General features: G+C 38.4%; 1 protein-coding gene across 1 annotated transcript in view; it reads right to left on the bottom strand.

Moving 5' to 3' along the window:
- The window catches only part of RNF24 (ring finger protein 24), a 111,805-nt gene extending 91,690 nt beyond the window's left edge, over window positions 1-20,115 (bottom strand). Inside the window, exon 1 of the mRNA XM_019971915.2 lies at window positions 19,982-20,115. The gene's annotated coding sequence lies outside the window, so the exon portion shown is untranslated. The remainder of the gene's footprint in view (window positions 1-19,981) is intronic.
- Window positions 20,116-20,345: the final 230 nt, after the last annotated feature.

The raw sequence follows: 20,345 nt of genomic DNA, 5'->3' as shown, positions 1-20,345 counted from the left end.
GGGACCGAAATGAAAACTGACATTTTTCAGTACTGTGGCCACTGCTGAGTTTTCCAAATTTGCTGGCATACTGAGTGCAGCACTTTAACAGCATCATCTTTTAGGATTAGAAATAGCTCAGCTGGCATTCCATCTCCTCCACTAGCTTTGTTCGTGTAATGCTTCCTAACGCCCACCTGACTTCACATTCCAGGATGTCTGGTCTAGGTGACCACACCATCATGGTATCCGGTTCATTAAGACCTTCTTTGTATAGTTCTTCTGTGTATTCTTGCCACCTCTTTTTAATCTCTTTTGCTTCTGTTAGGTCCTTGTCCTTTCTGTCCTTTATTGTGCCCATCTTTGCATGAAATGTTCCCTTGGTATTTCTAATTTTTTCCCATTCTATTGTTTTCCTCTATTTCTTTGCATTGTTCATTTAAGAAAGCTTTCTTCTCTCCTTGCTATTCTCTGGAACTCTACATTCAGTTGGGTATATTGTTCCCTTTCTCCTTTGCCTCTCGCTTCTCTTTTTTCTCAGCTATTTTTAAGGCCTCCTTAGATAACCATTTTGCCTTCTTGCATTTCTTTTTCTTGGGATGGTTTTAGTCACCACCTCCTGTACAATGGTGTACTCCATCCATAGTTCTTCAGGCACTCTGTCTACCAGATCTAGTCCCTTGAATCTATTCATCACCTCCACAGTATAATCATAAGGGATTTGATTTAGGTCATACCTGAATGGCCTAGTGGTTTTCCCTAATTTCTTCAATTTGAGCCTAAATTTGCAATAAGGAGCTGATGATCTGAGCCACGGTCAGCTCCAGGTCTTGTTTTTGCTGACTGTATAGAGCTTCTCCATCTTTGGCTGCAAAGAATATAATCAATCTGTATTCAGTATTGACCATCTGGTGATGTCCACGTGTAGCGTTATGTCCTGTGATGTTGGAAGAGGGTTTTGCTATGAGCAGTGTGCTCTCTTGACAAAATTCTATTTGCCTTTGCCCTGCTTCATTTTGTACTCCAAAGCCAAACTTGTTTATTACTCCAGGTATCTTCTGACTTCCTATTTTTGCATTCCAGTCCCCTATGATGAAAAGGACATCTTTTTTTTGGTGTTAGTTCTAAAAGGTCTTGTAGGTCTTCATAGAATTGTTTAACTTCAGCTTCTTCAGCATAGTGGTTGAGGCATAGACTGGATTACTGTGATATTAAATGGTTTGCCTTGGAAACGGACAAGTCACTCTGTCATTTTTGAGATCGCACCCAAGTACTGCATTTCAGATTCTTCTGTTGACTGTGAGAGCTACTCCATTCCTTCTAAGGGATTCTTGCAAATGGTAGTAGATATAATGGTCATCTGAATTAAATTCACCCATTCCCATCTATTTTAGTTCACTGATTTCCAAAATGTCGATGTTCACTCTTGCCATCTCCTGTTTGACCACATTGAATTTACCTTGATTCATGGACCTAACATTCCAGGTTCCTATGCAATATTGTTCTTTACAGCATTGGACTTTACGTTCACCACCAGGTACATCCACAACTGAGAGTCATTTCTGCTTTGGCTCAGACTCTTCATTCTTTCTGGAGCTATTTCTCTGTTCTTCCCCAGTAGCATACTGGACACCTAATGACCTGGGGGGCTCATCTTTCAGTGGCATATCTTTCTGCCTTTTCATACTGTTCATGGGGTTCTCAAGGAAAGAATACTGAAGTGGTTGCCATTCACTTCTCCAGTGGACCACAGTTTGTCAGGCCCTGACTAGCAGGGACATGTCCTTCAGCCACTTCACATAGGTGGATGGTATGCTTGGCGCTCAGGTTGTCCCACCACTGGCCTCGTTGAGTGTGTGACCCTTCACTGACTGTTGGATGTTGGTCAATGTGTCACCTGGGAGCCGAGGCAGCGGCTCTGCTGGAGTTGCAGAAAAGGGGGTCTGGTGAAGGCTGGAGCTGATGTTGGAGGATGCCCAGGAACACAAAGTTCCCTGGCCTCACTGTTGCTACTGGCCACTCTGGGGCTGATCTGCCACCCAGGAGCAGAGGGCACCCTGGCCTCTTCACTGCCATTTGCTGCCCTGGGGCTGATCCATTGCCCCAAAACACTAGTGAATATAACAAAACAGAAACAGACTCACAAACTAATGGTTATCAGTGGGGAGAAGGAAGCAGGGAGGAGCAAGATAGAGGCAGAGGATTAAGAAGTACAAACTACTATGTATAAAATAAATAAGGTACAAAGAAATATTTGTACAGCACAGGGAATATAATCAACATTTTTTCATAACTTTAAATGGTATATAATCTATAAAACTTTTGAATCACTATGCTGTATATCTGAAAGTAACATAATACTATAAATCAAGTATACCTCAATTTTTTTAAGTTACTTCCTGAAAAAAAAGGGAGGGAAGAAAACTGACTTAAGATAACCATCAGAAATGAGATACCCAAAACCTCCTAACAACTTAAGAAAGTATATAGTACTGTTAAGTGGTAACAATTTCTTATATCATCTGACCACTACTGGAACTGAACTTCTAACCAGCCACAGTTAGGCAGCCAGGTTGAAATGGCAGCATAACTGGTCTCATATTTATGAAAAGGACAGACCTGAGTAACAGAAAAGATTGTTCTTGTGTTCACCCTTTCCATTGCTCCACCCCTTGCCTTACAACAATTACTAGGACAGTACTTTATTAAAGGTGATAAACTATACTCACAATAACCTCTGAAGTTACTCAATTATAAATTCAATAATTCTTAAAGATTCCATTGTAATTATTCCTTTTGAGGCTAAGAGAGGTAGTACTTCACCAAAGCCAAGCAGTTAATAAATAGAAGGACCACACAAGGGCTTCCCTGGTAGCTCAGATGGTAAAGAATCAGCCTGCAATGCAGGAGACTGGTTTTGATCCTGGGTTGGGAAGATTCAGCCCCTGGAGAAGGGATTGGCAACCCACTCCAGTATTCTTGTCTGGGAAATCCCATGGATAGAGAAGCCTGGCTGGCTATAGTCCATGGGGTTACAAGAGTCAGACATGACTTAGCTACCCTAACACACAGGGCCACTTAAGTTACTTAAATCCCAACTTGAAAAAAAAAAAAAAAGAAACAACTTACTTAAATGCCACATGCTTTCCACCACATCACCTTATTTCTTTTTTGCCTATATAAAAATAAACTTGTAACTTACTGTGTAAAAATATATGCTTAGGTTTTCAAGAGTTAGAAGTTGGTCTGAATAAAATCTAAATGCAGCCTCTGCTCTACTGATTTCATTGCACTTGTGGTTAGTTATCTTAGCCTGAAAAAAGTCCTGAACTTCCTCGTGAGGAGCCAATTTTCTTCAGTTTTACAGGAACCTTTAAGTCAGATAATATATAAAATGTCAGAAAAAGAATATTAAAATTACAACCTCAGATCTAATAAATTCAGATGTTACCCATACTATAACTTCATTAAATATAGTGGAGTTATTCAACAAGAGTGTCTTATCATGAGATGTAGGATTTCTATAAATTCAGATTAAACAATACCTGGCACTTAAAAGATACTCAATAAATATTATTGGAAACTGGACAAAGGCTGCATGGTGGGGCACAAGCCCAGAGGCTTCTGGCTGCAAATGAGGGTAAGGAGACAACACAGTTGAAACACATATTTCCAGAGGGTTCTCTGAATAAAAGAAGTATGTATGAAAAAAAATGTTTTTGTATTGAATTTTGTATTGGCATATAATTAATTTACAATGTTGTATTAGTTTCATGTGTACAGCAAAGTGATTTATTCATACATATATTCATTCTTAGATTCTTTCCTCATAAAGATTATTATAGAGTACTGAGTAGAGTTCCTTGTGCTTTACATTAGGTCCTTGTTAGTTATCTACTTTATATATAGCAGTGTCTGCTTGTTAACCAAGCTCCTGAATTATCCCTCCCCACTACCTTTTCCTGTTGGTAACCATAAGTTTCTTTTTTGACATCTGTTTTGTAGATAAGTTCATTTGTATAATTTTTAAAAATTAGATTTCACATATGAGTGATATGGTGTTTGTCTTTCTCTGTATGACTTACTTCATTTAGTATGATAATCTCTAGGTCCATCTGTGTTGCTGTAAATGGCGTTATTTTAAATCTTTTCATGGTTGGTTAATATTCTATTGTATATATGTACCACATCTTCTTTATCCATCCCTCTGTTGATGTTGATGGACATTTAGGTTGCTTCCATGTCTTGGCTATTGTAAATAGTGCTGCAATGAACTGAGGTGAATGTATCTTTTCAAATTATAGTTTTCTCTGGTTATATGCCAGGAGAGGGGCTGCTGGATCATATGGTAGTTCTAATTTCAGCTTTTTAAGGAACCTCCATACTGTTATACATAGTGGTTGTACCAATTTTTTAATACATTGCTACCAACAGAGTTAGGAGAGTTCCCTTTCCCCCACATCTACTCAGCATTTATTTGTAGACTTTTTGATGATGGCCATTCTGACTGGTGTGAGGTGATACTTAATGGTAGTTTTGATTTGCATTTCTCTGATAATGTGATATTGAGCATCTTTTCATGTGCTTTTTGTCCATCTATATGTCTCATTTGGAGAAATGTCTATTTAGATCTTCTGCTCATTTTTTGATTGGGTTTTATTTTTGATATACAGTGTATGAGCTATTTTATTGTATATTTGGGAGATTATCCTTTGTTGACTGCTTTGCTTGCAACAATTTTCTCCCATTCTGTGGGCTGTCTTTTCATTTTGTTTATAGTTTCCATTGTTGTGCAGAAGCTTTTAAGTTTAATTAGGTCCCATTTATTTGTTTTTACTTGCACTACTCTAGGAGATGGATCAAAGAAGATATTGCTACAGTTTATGTCAAAGACTGTTCTATGTTTTCCTGTAAGAGTTTTATAGTGTCTGGCCTTACACATAGGTCTTTGATTCATCTTGAGTTGTTTTTGTGTATAGTGTTAGGGAATGTTCTAATCTCCTTTTACACGTAGCTTTGCAGTTTTCCCAGCACCACTTACTGAAGAAACTTGTCTTTTCCCCACTTAATATTCTTGCCTTCTTTATCACAGATTAACTGACTATAAGTGTGTGGGTTTATTTCTGGGCTTTCCATCCTGATCTATTGATCTGTATTTCCATCCTTGGGCAGTACCATACCTGTAGCTTTGTAGTAAAGTCTGAAGTCAGGGAATGTGATTTCTCCAGCTCTGTTTTTCTTACTCAGGATTTCGTTGGCTATTTGGGGTCTTTAGAGTTTCCATACAAATTAACAAAAATTTTTGTTATAGTCTGTTAAAAATGTCATTGGTAATTTGACACAGGATTGCAGTGAATCTGTAGATTGCCTTGGGGAGTATTGTCATTTTGACAATATTGATTCTTCCAATCAAAGAATATGGTATATCTTTCTGTTTATATCATCTTTGATTTCTTCCATCAGCTTCTTATAGTTTTCAGAGTACAGGTCTTTTGTCTCCTTAGGCATGTCATTTTCAGGTATTTTATTACCATGATGGGATGGTAAATGGGATTGCTTCCTTAATCTTTCTTTCTGATCTTTCATTGTTAGTGTAGAGGAATGCAAGAGATTTCCATGTATTAATTTTTATCCTGCAATGTTACCGAATTCATTATTGAGTTCTAGTAGTCTTCTGGTAGTATTTTGTTTCTGATTTTAGAGAGAGTGCCTTCAGCTTTTCACAGTTGAAAATGATATTAGCTGTGGGCTTGTCATATATTGCCTTTATTATGTTGATATAGGTTCCCTGAATGCCCACTTTATGGAGACTTTTTATCATAAATGGATGTTGAAGAAGTATGTACTTTCTTCTTTATCTGAATAGTGAAAGCAGCCATACTACTCAGCACCAAGCATAATGACTTGCATAGAGTAAGTGTTTTGCAATCATCTGTTTTAATTCAATAGGTAGGGAAATGTAATTTTCAGCACTAAAACCATTTTAGAGTCCTGATGAGGAATAATCAGCTCAACTGACTAAAAATGATTATACTGATTTTATTATACTATGGTCTTTTAAGGCATCCCTCTATAAAGGTATTCTTTATCTTTCAGAAAAGACCCATAGTACTATTATTTTAAAATAAAACAGCATAATCATAGTAATATTTTGCCGATGGACAAATCATAATAGCACATACATTTAATGATCTCTCAACTATGATTAGAGGCTGTATAGAGATGGTTATGAAGCTAAAAACACTTGTTTAATTTTCATTTGATATCAAAGTGACTTTCCCCAGAATACACAGATTCAGAAGATAAATAAACACAACTGGCTTAAAGTAAAATGAAGCAAGAAAAATAAGTAAGGCTTTATATTTGCATGACTTTATTCAGTAATTTTACTGAATAAGAATATCAAGACATGAAGTTAAACAAGAGGTATTATGAGAAATAGTAATCAAAAGATTTTTTCCCATAAAGTAAAATTTAAAGAAAAAGAATGATATTCAATGAAGAATTCTCCCTGCCTTTGAAGATATTTAAGCATTAATTCTATAATATATAACCTTGATTTCTTTAGTCTAGACACAATCTCATGAAAACACTCACCACATGTTAGGGATATACTATGTGAAAAGATCAGTCTAAGAAGAGTGAATGGTTTAGACATTCAGGGGCTGCGTCATGCTGACTCTGGAAATCTCTCAATTTTAAAAACTAATTAAATAAGAAATTGAAGTACAGATGGTGTACAATAGTGTATAAGTTACAATCGAGTGACTCATAATTTTTAAAGGCTATTTATACTATAAACTACTCCACTTATAGTTATTACAAAATATTGGCTCTATTCTCTTCCAATTTTTAAATTTTAATCTAGTTAGTATTCTTTCCTCTTTGCTGCTTGATTTTAATTTATAAAAGCCTTTCATTTATCTTTATTTGTAACTTCCAAAGCAATTAGAGTGTACATTCTCAATTGTTTAAAAAAAAAAAAAAAAAAAGGACTTCCTTGGTGATCCAGTGGTTAAGAATCTGCCTTCCAATGCAGGGTACATGGTTTGATCTCTGGTTGGGGAACTAGGATTCCACAAGCTACAGGCCAACTAAGCCCTTGCATGGCAACTGGAGAAGCTTGTGTGCCACAACTACTAAGCCCATTTGCTCCAGAACCTGTGCTCTGCAACAAAAGAAGCCCACGTGCCACAACTAGAGAAAGCCTTCATGCTACAACAAAGAGCCCACATGTGGCAATGAAGACCCAGAGCAGCAAAAAAAAAAAAAAAAAAAGAAATCATTCACATTTTTACTACAGTACTCAGAAGTTTGTTGTATATTTATTAAAACAAAAGATTACACAATTCCTTTTATCCTGATTCAAATTCATCTCTTATCAAGAACATTAGCAGTGTAAGATTACTTGGCAGTCTCTCATACAAAATGTATTTCAGAGTAACCCAAAACAGTCTTAGTTGATGATATACAGGTATTTCTTTATAGAACTCCTGATAATAAATGTAGAAGAGAGGACAGGAGAAGAAAATCACCATTTTGGGATTTCCCTGCTGGTCCAGTGGTTCTAGATGGATCCATGGGTTCCATCTCTGTTCTAGGAGGCTCCCATATGCTAAGGAGCAACTAAGCCCTAGCGCCATAACTACTGAGACTGCACTCTAGAACCCACGAGCTGCAGCAACTGAGCCCACGCGCCACAACTACTGAAGCCCTCCTGCCTAGAGCTGTGCTCTCCAACAACAGAAGCCACCACAATAAGGCCAAGCACCGCAACTAGAGGGTAGCCCCTACTGGCTGCAACTAGAGAATGCCTGCATACAGCAATTTAGACCAGCGCAGCCAAAAATAAATAAATAAAAATTAAAAAAAAATTACCATTTTGTCATAAAGGATGCTGACATGACCATCAGTGTGGTCTTTCAGCATCACCAGAAGTGAGGTAGCCAGAACCACCCCAGTACCCCAGCAGGACTCTGGATGTGATGCAATATTAAGCATCTCCTAAGCATTCTTACCAAAAAATTTAAATCTGTTTTAATCAAATCCCAAATATGAGAAATTCCATTGGACAATTGACCTGGTTCCTGTAACTAGTCCATAACACACAAAGAAAAAGTGGGGAGAAAGGAAGGAGGAACTGCCCTAAATTAAAATAGGCATGAGGCACAAAATGACCAAACATGATCTGTGGACTCTGAAATCCTGGTGTGAACAAATCATCTCCGGCAAACCTTAACAGCATCTAGCTATTAGATGATACCAAGGAGTAACTGTTAATTTTATTAGGTACGAGAATAGCATTTTGGTTCTATAAGACAACATCCTTATTTTAAAAAGATGCATATAGAAGTATGTCAGGAAATATGTACAAAAATGCCTTGGCTTTGCTTTAAAATACCTCAGCAAACAAAGTAAAAGGAAAAAGGATAAATGACCTATTTTTAAATGTATTTACAGTTACCTATAATAAAAAAATTAAAAAGAAGAACCTCATTAGTGGAGAAACCTGAAAAATAGTACAGGTCAATCTAGTAATATTAATCTTGGGTAGAAAATAAATGGATCAATGAAAAAATTAATGCTGTAGTGCTTATTTAGATACTGAATGAGTTATACAGAAAATATCAATTTTCTCTCTGTATCATATGGTGAGTGCTAGAAATTGTGCTATAAAGCAAATATCCCGCACTGCTCTGCAAATTCACACACTGAAATCTAATCCCCAATGTAATGGTATCTGGAAGTGATTGTTGAGGGTGACACCCCCAAGAATAGGATTGACGCCCTTATATAAGAGGGCTCAATAAAAAAGACTCTAGATAGCTTCCTCGCCCCTTCCACCACAGGAAGACAAAGCAAAAAGACAGTGAAAAATACTATCTATGCACCAGCAAGTGAGCCCTTACCAGACACTGAAACTGCTGGTCTTGGATTTCTGAGCCTTCAGAATTATGAGGAATTTCTATGGGTATTTTGTTATAGCAGCCATAACAGATTAAGACAATCTGACACCTGTGAAATATAAAGTTTTATTCCTGAGGTAGGTTATACTACTGAAAGCCCATGGCAAAGACTAAGAAGTTTTACAGGATACATTAAAAAAAATTTTTTTTAGGAATCCAACTTTTTCCTCTCCTCAAAACTGTGGAGTTCATATAATTCTGTAGTTCTAAATAGACAGAGGCAGTGAATTGAAATAGAGAAAACTGAAACACAGAAAACAGAAATCACAGTTTGCATTCTGAACTGAATTGTGTGAGCTTTGGATTATCCAGGTGGACTCTAAATCCAATGACAATGTCTTTATAAGAAAGAAAAAGAAGACCATGTGAACATGGAAGCAAAGAATGGAGTTATGTAGACAAAAATCAAGGAATGTGTGGAGCAATGAAAAGTTGGAAGAAGCAAGGAAGGATTCTCTCCTAGTTTTTGGAGGGAGTGCAGCAACTCTGTTGACATTCTGATTTCATTCAGACTTCTGGCCTTTCAAACTGTGAGAGACTAAATTTCTACTGTTTAAGGCCATCAATTTTGTAGTAATTTGTTACAGCAATGCTAGAAAACTATACAGCCTCTTTGCTGCATTCTAACAAATCGTTTTTATTTACCTCACTTTTATTTACTGCAAAAGATCTATAATGGTTAATTAGTTCAAGAGTATCAAAAGAAATAAAAAATATATATGCTGCCAAATCTCTCCTTATTTGCCAGCCATTTCCTACAAAGGTCTCTAAGTTTCCTTTATCAATAGTCTTTCAGGGCATTCCCTGGCGGTCCAGTGGTTAGGACTTGGCATTTTCACTGTAATAGCCTGGGTTCTATCCCTAGTCAGGGAACTAGGATCTCATAAGCCACTTGGTGTGCACCCCCTACCCTAGATTGTTCCAAAAGTCCCAGTGCAGGATACCAAGTGAAAGTGAAAATCGCTCAGTGGTGTGATTCTTTGAGACCCCATGGACTGTAACCTGCCAGGCTCCTCTGTCCATGGAATTCTCCAGGCCTGAATACTAGAGTGGGTAGCTGTTCCCTTCTCCAGGGGATCTTCCCAACCCAGGTCTCCCACATTGCAGGCAGATTCTTAACCATCTGAGCCACCAGGGAAGTCCCAACTGAATAGCAAGATACCAACTGAATAGAAAAGATCTGTGTTCTTGTGAAAGTTGACAGTATCAACTGAGACATGTGGTGGGTTGGAGAATAAAAGCCCGGGTTCTAAACCTGACCCAGGTGACTATGTGAACCTAAACAGCTTACTGCTTTGACTTTTTGCTTTATCATTCATTAATAACCCTTTGAGAGATGCTGTAAGTAGTAAAGAAGAAATGCGTGTAAAGATTCTGACCTTGTTGTCTAGTTGCTAAGTTGTGTCCGATTCCTTTGCAACCCCATGGACTGTAGCCTGCCATGCTCCTCTGCAAGAGGAAGATTTTTCAGGCAAGAATACTGGAGTGGGTTGCCATTTCCTGCTCCAGGGAATCTTCCCAACCCAGGGATTGAACCCACATCTCCTGTATTGGCAGGTGGATTCTTTACTACTAAGCCAACTGGGAAGCCCAAAAAATACTGACATGAAAGGTTTTTTACTATAGGTTTCAGTTCAGTTCAGTTCAGTTCAGTCGCTCAGTCGTGTCTGACTCTCCGCGACCCCATGAATCGCATCTAGCTAGTGCAAAAGATGATTTCTGGGTATAATACTGCTTCTGGCTATTGATATACTGTTCTACTATATTAAAAAAAAATCTTACTACCACAAAATTTCCTCTGGACTGCTTTCAAGGACAATTAATAAATTTAAGTAAACTCTTTTATTTAATTATAGCCAAGCATAAAATTTCCAACACACTTCTGAATAAGTTTTGCAATTTCTTTTGCACTAAAGGAAAAGAATGAAAGCCTACACTTTTGATTTACATTTTCACCAATTTTCCATAAATTATACTGGCTCATACTTTGATGTTTGCCAAACTTTTTCTCTCAGTCTAAGATGAAGAGCCTATTTGGATATTTCAAGTTTATACCACCGAGCAAAATTTTTCATGCTCAGAGTTAGGAGAGAACAATAAAGAGGTACAAGTAATTTATAATATTTTGGTTTGCCTAGATGAACTTAACAAACAGGTAATACAGCACCATTCAATCTCCAAATTTAAAAAGAAATTAAAGATAACATAAAGCATACTGATAGACTACTGGTGAAGTTATTAACTTTGAGAATTCAATAAACACTATCATCATTATACCTGCAGTGCCATATTTGTACTTCTTTTGTTCTCAATTAAATAATTATAACATTAAGTTTGCTAGAGAAGAACTGTATCTGATACAAACACCTGTCTAGTTAGGAAAACATAAATAACAGACAAAATGATTTTAAGACAACATGTATAACTAATGTTCTACAGAAGCCACAAACTTCTATAGTTGCTAAAATAGTAAGCAACTCAAAATACACCTAACAGCATTGAATCCATAAAAATTCAAGTTGCATTACACTTTTTCAGAGCAAAATCACTATGTAATATGTTTACTTGTAATGCTATCTAAAAAGTAGCTTCCTTTCCTTGCCATTCAGGTTTGTTCCAACTCAAATCCATGGAGGTGCAGAGCAACTATCTGGTGTCATACTGTCTTTACAGCAGGTGGAGGGAGGGCCTAGGCTGACTTTCCCAACCAAAAGTAAGGCCACTGTTCCTAGGCCAGCTACTATGGAACAGTGTCTGATTCCTACCTTCAGAGCAGATAAAGCTCAGTCAGCTGGCTTTCAAAGGACTGCCTGCACTAGTGTTTACATTTCCTTTCAAACCATCTGGCATTCTTTTTGTATCTTAAATTTATCTAACACTACATTCTAATGTCTGAAATGCTCAGATAATTGGAGGTGTCTCCACTGCCAACCTAGATAAGAAACAGGCAGAGTAACTGGTAAGTCAATTACTTCAGGAAACAATTTCTAAAATTAAAAATCAAGACAGAAAATAAGGGGTATAGACAATTTAACATGTGGAAAAGTTTTAAGACTCCCTTAAGGCTGGCTGGACACAACTCTCCCTACTTTGGACTTCTATTAATACATAGCCTGTCCTTATCCCTCAGTGAGGCCTGTAGAATGGATTTTGTATTGTATCATATATTTATCTTCCTAGCTAGCTAGTAAGTGAAAAGAACAGTATCTTATAACTACTTAAAAAAATCTGTTGATGATACACTAGGTGTTTTAAAAGTTCCATTAGCATAAATAAGAAAATTTAATGAAAAATAACATGAATTAACACAAAGAAGCAGCCTCACCTCTGAGCAAGCCAAATAAACAAAGTACAGAATTTGGCTTGAAATAAAAATATTTCATCAAGTTATCAAAATGATTTCTCAGTGACCAAACTGCTGGGAAGTGCTAGGGGGTGCTCATCTGTCAGTGAAGATCATTTAATCAATTTATTGATATTATGTGGGGGTAATGTGAGGAATAGAGGAGCAAGGAATTAGAAAAAAATCCAACAAAACTAAAAACAGGAGAGTCACATTCATAGTCAATATACTCTAGGTAGTCAATATATTTGGAGAAGGCAATGGCACCCCACTCCAGCACTCTTGCTTGGAAAACCCCATGGACAGAGGAGCCTGGTGGGCTGCAGTCCATGGGGTTGCTAAGGGTCAGACACAACTGAGTGACTTCACTTTCACTTTCCACTTTCCACTTTCACTTTCCACTTTCACTTTCCACTTTCCACTTTCACTTTTTACTTTCATGCATTGGAGAAGGAAATGGCAACCCACTCCAGTGTTCTTGCCTGGAGAATCCCAGGGACCGGGGAGCCCGGTGGGCTGCTGTCTATGGGGTCGCACAGAGTTGGACACAACTGAAGTGACTTAGCAGCATCAGTAGCAGTCAACATATTCATAGTCAATATACTCCAACAAAACTAAAAACAGGAGAGTCACATTCATAGTCAATATACTCTAGATATAAATACTTCAAACAAAAATACTAAAGTGACAAAAAAGAAAACACAAAACTACAGTGACCAAGTCAGATCAAATATTAGAAAGCAGAGAAGAGTACACAAACAATAACTGTAACTATTTTCATTGTATTAGCCACCATGGCAAGTACTGGGTTTAGCATTTTACATGTTATCTCACTTGACCTACACAACATATGAGGTAGGTACTTTCTTATTTCCACCTTGCAGATGAGGAAACAGAGAGGTTAATCTGCCCAAGGTCACATGGCAAAAAGTGAAAAGAACTAAAATTCAACTCCAATCAGTCTGACTGATCAGTCAATCAATCCAGGTGTAAGACTGACAATTTAAATTATACTTAGACTTCCTTGGTGGCCCAGACGGTAAAGCGCCTGTCTACAATGTGGGAGACCGGGGTTCGATCCCTGGGTTGGGAAGATCCCCTGGAGAAGGAAATGGCAATCCACTCTAGTATTATTGCCTGGAAAATCCCATGGACAGAGGAGCCTGGGAGGCTATAGTCCATGGGGTTGCAAAGAGTCGGACACGACTGAGCGACTTCACTTTCACTTTAGGAAAGAACAAAATGTAATGTAACGTAGGTAAAATTCAACCATTAATATAGTCTTCATAATTTTTCAACTTTCAAGTGTAGCAAAAAGTAGAGAATAATTTAAAAAATAAATGAAAATTGATTTTCTTGTTAGAAATTTTTTTAAAAAGAGCTATTCTACCCAGCTAAATATGTCAGTTATGCCTTTTTTGCCCATGTACTGAGTAGGTACTTGTGTCAGTTGCTGTCCTAGGAACATAGTGGTAAACAGGATAGATGAGGTCTTGCTTTCCTGGAGCTCACTTTCCAGTGGAGGGTAAGAGACAAAAAAATTCAGTCAACAACAGAATTTCAGAGAGTGACACATAGTACAGAGGAGATAGGGAGGAAATGTGTAGACTACTCTTTTGAGACATTTAACCATGAAGGTAAACAGAAAGAGATGGATGTAAGGTCAGGGGAAAGTTGTTTTAATTTTTTGTTGTTTTTAAAAATGGGCAATATTAGAGCATGTATGTATGCTGATATTGGTGGTGCCTTGGAAAGTTGTTGAGGACGTGAAAGACAGCACAAAAGCAGAAGTCAAGTTTTTGACTAGCTCGAGGGGGTGTAAGGTGGGGAGGCAAATTGGCCTCTGATGGGAAGAAAACAGAAAATAAGGATCCTAAACAAGGTAGATTTATAGATTTGGTGAGGAGAGGATGAAGAGTATCTGTCTGATAACTTTTAAACCCTCAATGAAGTAAGTACACAGCCCACTTATCAGCATTGGGATGGGTAGGCTGCTCATGAAGTTAAAGAGTGTGGAGACATTAATATAGGCCAAAATTAAGAATTACAAGTTATTAAGAATCTGGCAATTTTCTGGGGCCAGTGATGAGAGTAGTCCACTTCAGATTTTTAGTCCTGAATCTGAAGTTCTCTAGTAATAGTCAACTTATATGATATGGGCCCTTGGGGAAGGCTAGATGAGGAGTAAAGCAGCTGTAAATAGAAAAAAATTCATGGGTTAAAAAATATTTAAAAATATGCATCCCTGAGATAAACACTAAGTCACTGACAATGTCCAAACAAGCCCTGGTTTATGTAACTCCATTTGCCTCTATCTTCTTATCAGAGAAATTCTTGCAAATAATGTGTTTGTTTTAGTTATAGTCATGACGTATTTAATCATGAAGCTTATAGATTGGTTTTTTTTTTTTTTTTTTGGTCATAAACGGCTCTATCACTTCCTAAAGCAGATTTTTAAAAAAATGCAACTGATGGTCTTCATGTTGATTCCAGAGGTGATTACATTTCAATGCTGAAAGACACTTTCTCTGGTGTTAACTCATATTTCTAGTCAAAAGTAAACTGATGACTTCATTTAAAAGTAAAAAATAAATAAATAAATAAAACATCCCCTCAAAGTGGCTGCTTTTGATCATCCAACTGTATTCCTAAACCATCATGTTGGCTCAAGACCCAAAACATCCTGGGAAGCACAGGTTGTCTGCACAGGTTCAAGTAGAGGAAACAAACACCGCACCTCTTGATGGATGCATGTCAACATCATGAAGAATAGCATATTGAGTGAGACAGTATGTATGCCTGTGTGCACATATACATAGATATTTGGGGAAATATTATCTGCCTTACAAGCAAAAGGAATGAAAAAGGAACACCATGAAACACCATTTTGAGGAACACCATGAAATGTCAGAACACCAGGGATAACTAGAAGATCCTCCCAGTCTTTCAGAGTGGGAGGAAAAAGAGAATGGGGATTACAGCTGGAAGCCTTCAAGAGACAGACACTAATTTTCAATCTAGAATTCAACATCCAGTGAAACCACCATTCAAGTGTGTAGGTAAAATGAAGACATTTCAGACATGCAACTTCTGAATTCAGGAAGAAATTTCAGAGTTTGTAGATGTTCTTTCTCAGGAAACTACTAAAGAATAAGGAAGACACAGGATCCAGGAAACATAGGAGGAAGGCAAAGAGAATTCACAAGAAGATAAAAAGGGAGGTCCTGTATGACAGCTAGGAAATAGAAATGAAACAGATTATCTGAATATATTGAAAGATGATCATTTCTGTCATAAAATTTGAGGAGAATTTGTGACTGGTAAAAAGAAAACTAGGCAAATGAAGAACAAACAAAAGTGGCAATTATTTAACTCAGGAGAAATAAAGTTGTACAAAAAAGAAACATAATAGGTAATACATATTCAATACGGCTCATCTGTGAATTTAGGTATACTGCCACAGTCATATAAATACTGAATACTGACTTAACTGGAAACTGTAAAGTATAGATATGAGGTGGGGGAGTTGAAGGATGGTTATGTGGAACAATTAAGTACTCAACTTCCAAACTAGAACTCCATGGATAATATACAAAGGTAGAAAATCAAGGAATTGCAGTTTAAACATTGAAAATGAAATAAATATAAAGGTAAATACTAGAAAGAACTGCTAAGAATTTTTAAAAAATGAACCATATGAAACCACTGATTTTTGGTAACTCCCCAATCTAAAAAAAAAAATGGCAATTTCATATAGTTTAAGCTGCTATTAGGTTAGTGCAAAAGTAGTTGTGGTTTCAGACTGTGAATTTTAAATCATTATAACTAGGCTAAAACACATCTTTTTTAATCAAAATAGGAACCATTACAATCAACACATTTTTGTCAACAAGTTTTTTTATTCCTGTTGTGTAAAAATCTGTGCTTTGGGATTAGATAAACTCTTGGAAAGCATTTTCTGCTTCCTGATGGTTGTGGAAGCATTTTCCCTGGAAAAAGTTGTTGAGATGCTTGAAGAAGTGGTAGTCAGTTGGTAAGAGGTCAGGTGAATATGGCGTTTGAGGCAAAACTTCATAGCCCAATTCATTCAAGTTCTGAAGCTTTGGTTGTGTGACGTGTGGTCAGGTGATGTTGTGGAGGAGAATTGGGCCCATTCTGTTGACCAATGCCAGCTGCAGGCATTGCAGTTTTCAGTGCATCTCATCAATTTGCTGAGCATACTTCTCAGATGTAATGGCTTTGCTGGGATTCAGAAAGCTGTAGTTGATCAGATAGGCAGCAGACCACCAAACAATGACCATGACCTTTTTTCAGTGCAAGTTTGGCTTTGGGAAGTGTTTTGGGAGTTTCTTCTCGGTCCAACCACTGAGCTGGTTGTCATATAAAATCCACTTTTCATCACACATTATAATCTGATCGAGAAATGGTTCATTGTTGTTGCATAGGCTAAGAGAAGACTACACTTTAACATGATGGTTTTTTTTGATTTTCAGTCAGCTCATGAGGCACCCACTTATTGAGCTTTTTCACCTCTCCAATTTGCTTCAAATGCAGAATGACTGTAGAACGGTGGATATTGGGTTCTTTAGCAACTTCTCACGTAGTTGTAAGAGCTTTGATGATTGCTCTCAATTGGTTGTTGTTAACTTCCAATGGCCAGCCACTGCGCTCCTTATCTTCAAGGCTCTGTCTCCTTTGCAAAACTTCTTGAACCACTATTGCACTGTATGTTTGGTAGCAGTTCTTGGGCCAAATGCGTTGTTGATGCTGCGAGTTGTCTCTGCTGCTTTATGACCCATTTTGAACTCCAATAAAAAAAAATCACTGGAATTTGCTTTTTGTCTGACATCATTTCTATAGTATAAAATAACCATATTTATTTAAGAATGTATTCCAATATCAAATGGCAAACTTCAACAATGCAAAATTGTAATTACGTTTGCACTGATCTAATAATACATTATGATAAGATTATTACTGATTTTAGAATAAACTGCCATTTGAAACAGAAAACAATTAGTATTTGGCTGCACAGCATATAGGAACTTAGTTCCCCCATCAGGGATCAATCCATGCTCACTGTAGTGTAAGCAGAGTCCTAATCACTAGACCACCAGGGAATTCCCAGAAAACAATTACTGACAGAATACTGGGAGGATAATGTATCCCAGTTTGGGTGACAAAGTGTCATCATATATACTATTACTAACATAACAATATCAGTATTTCTAATGAATATAAAGATTATATTTATTAATAAAACAGCATGTAACCTATTTTGGCAATATAGATATTACTTTGGAATATTTCCTCAATCATCATCCTACAAAAATGCAAAACTATGGACTGGTAAAGATTTTGATTAACAGAATGCTGAATAACAAGGCCAGGATGTTTTTAGTTTCCTTTGTTGGTACAAACAATAGCTAAGTCATGCTTGCAAAATTAAAGTTGCCCAATATTGTAGTACTATGCAAGCCTATTTCAGTGATAATTCCGGTTACACTACACTGTTTATTTAAGACTTCCCCTTATAATTTGTTTTAAAGGGCTTCCTAAAAGAGAAAAATCTTATGCAGGCAATTCATAAGTTATTTGGGTTGCTTCAGTATTAGTGACACTAGTTAATGTAATTAATGAAGCACTCATTTATAAGTTGCCTTATTTTGAGTTAATTCATAAAAATTTTATTTAAATCTGACATCATAGAACCAAAATTTCAAATTAAAAAATCAACTTTTATTAATTTTAACTTTTACAAAGAAAGAATTTGATCATGCTAACATAAGGTAAGATTTTTACCAAGAATAATGGATCCTGTTCCAACCAAATGGAAAATTTCTCTTTCAAATTAAAAGCAAATGTTTGCAACAGAGGGAATATACATAAACAGATGCTATGGAAGACTGCTTAGTTTCAATTTCATTTTGCACCGAAAACTACCAGGAATTAAAATACATGTTACTAAAAATAACCTTAAAGGGAATCTTAAAACTGAATCAATTCAACTATTCATATCCTCTAATTAGCTCCTCACTTTTTTTTTTTTTACTGCTGCTATTCTGAATCAAAAGATCATAACAAAAGTGTATTAATATTTGGAGGTATGTTCCTTACAACAACTGAGTTTAGCTAATTTCCTGTCACTCTGCAAAATTATAAGGGTACACAAAAGAAACAGCAAATGCAACCAACTATCTTCTAAAACTTATACGTTTAACAGAGTAAAAGGTCCAGGTGAAACAGCAAGGAATAGCTGGTGCTATTATAACTGCTTCTTTTTAATTGGTCCATATCATCTGTGACTCCTCATAACTTCACCAAGCAAACAAAGTCAGGCAGTCAGTCCCCACAGAGCCAAGGTCTGTGGGAAACTGCGGAGCTTCCTCCTCTCTCTGGGGATGAGGACAAAAAAAAAAAAAAAGGTGTTCTGTTTTCCAATAGTCCTGTAAGAGGTGCCACTGAGCTGGGCTGCACAACCAGACAACAGAGCACAGGAAAATTCAGATCAAAGCAAGGGCGCATGCCAGGGAAATATGCAGTAACACCCTTTGCCACAGAATTACGGGGGAAAAAAGGCAAGGAGGCGGAGAGAACCTGCTGGACCACCTTCTTATTAACACCGGGAGGCAGGAAGAAACAAAATCTGCCTGTACTGAGGAGCTGAAAAAAGTGTCCTAGATATACTGGAGCATTTCTATAGACAACGTATATCAATATACAGACATAATTACCAATTAACTAAAAAGCAGTGTTCTATATGTACTATTCTCCTGTACATATACATGAGTATATGACCATTTACCAACACTCGGAAAGCAAGTGTTCCGGATATACTGAGAATATAGAAATACATTGAGAATGTAGACACATATTTTCAGTTAAAAAAACCCACTGGTTTTGCAGCAAGAAACAAAGAAATACTGTTTGAAAGAATGCCAGAGACAGAATTGCCTGAAGATCTGATGAAGGAATATGTCTTTTTTCCCTCATCCCCTTTAAATGATCTCCAATTCGCTCATTTCAGAGGTCACATACAAACCATTAAATCTCTGGAAACAAAAGAGGGGCCTTAATTCTCTGCCCTGTGGAAGCACACACGGCCCCCCACTCACAAATATGAGGCCAGCACCTGACTTTCATTAATGAGTAAGCGAGGCAAGAGGTCTCATCCCAGACCACTGCTTATACCCAGTGACAAACGGGCATGAGACAGACGCCACAAAGAAAGGGGAGGAGCAGACGGGGACCAGGAAAACACTGCCACGCCGCGCCCCCCCAAGGCGCGTTCCCACGGCCAACAGGGAGGCAGCAGTCTTCGCCATCCTCGTCCTCGCTCTGGGCACATCCCAGCAGCTCCCACGCCCGGGGACCAGACGCGGGGCACGGGCTAGCTGGGCGCACAGGGCGCCGCGAACCTTTCTCTGTAGTCCCCCGGTAACAGCTCCGCGCCTCCCTTTGTGCGGGACTCACCCTCCTGTTCGTGCGCGGACCCTCTTCCGCGCCCCTCCCGGCCCAGGGCCGCTGTCCTACCCGTCCCAGCTCCCGACCGAGGCGCCGGGAGTGTGAGTGGGGGAGGCTGGCGCGGGCCCACGGTCTCCTTAGCATCCCGAACCCGGACCTGCCCGGTCCCTTACTCCCCAAACCAGGGGGCGACGGCGCTCAGCGGCCCAACCCTCGCTTGCTTACTTACTCTGTCGTGCTGGCAGAGGCGGCGAGCGTGCTGGGACCGTCAGCTCCGGGCAGTAAGCAGCGGGCGTCTGGCTGAACCAAGCGCGGCTGAGGTGGCAGCGGCAGACGGCGCGCCACAGCCCCGGCGAGGGGCGGGCCCAGCGGGGGAGGGGCGGGCGCCGCGCCTCTCATTCATGCAGCGGGGGCGGGGTGAGGGAACCCGGATGGCCGGGCAGCCCCGCCCACCTCCCTCAGTTGGCCTGTGCTTCAGAGTCCGTAGTGCGCAGGCGCGGCTCTCTGGACTCCGAGCCTGCCTTACCCGCTGGGGATGTCCTAGGGAGGAGTTGCGGCTTTCTGCTTCTTATGTTTAGTATTTTTGCTCGACC

Source organism: Bos indicus, chromosome 13 (assembly GCF_029378745.1).
Source record: "Bos indicus isolate NIAB-ARS_2022 breed Sahiwal x Tharparkar chromosome 13, NIAB-ARS_B.indTharparkar_mat_pri_1.0, whole genome shotgun sequence".
Classification (NCBI taxonomy): Eukaryota; Metazoa; Chordata; class Mammalia; order Artiodactyla; family Bovidae; genus Bos; species Bos indicus.
Note: the sequence above shows the minus strand (reverse complement) of the source record. Positions and strands in the feature narration are given on the sequence as shown.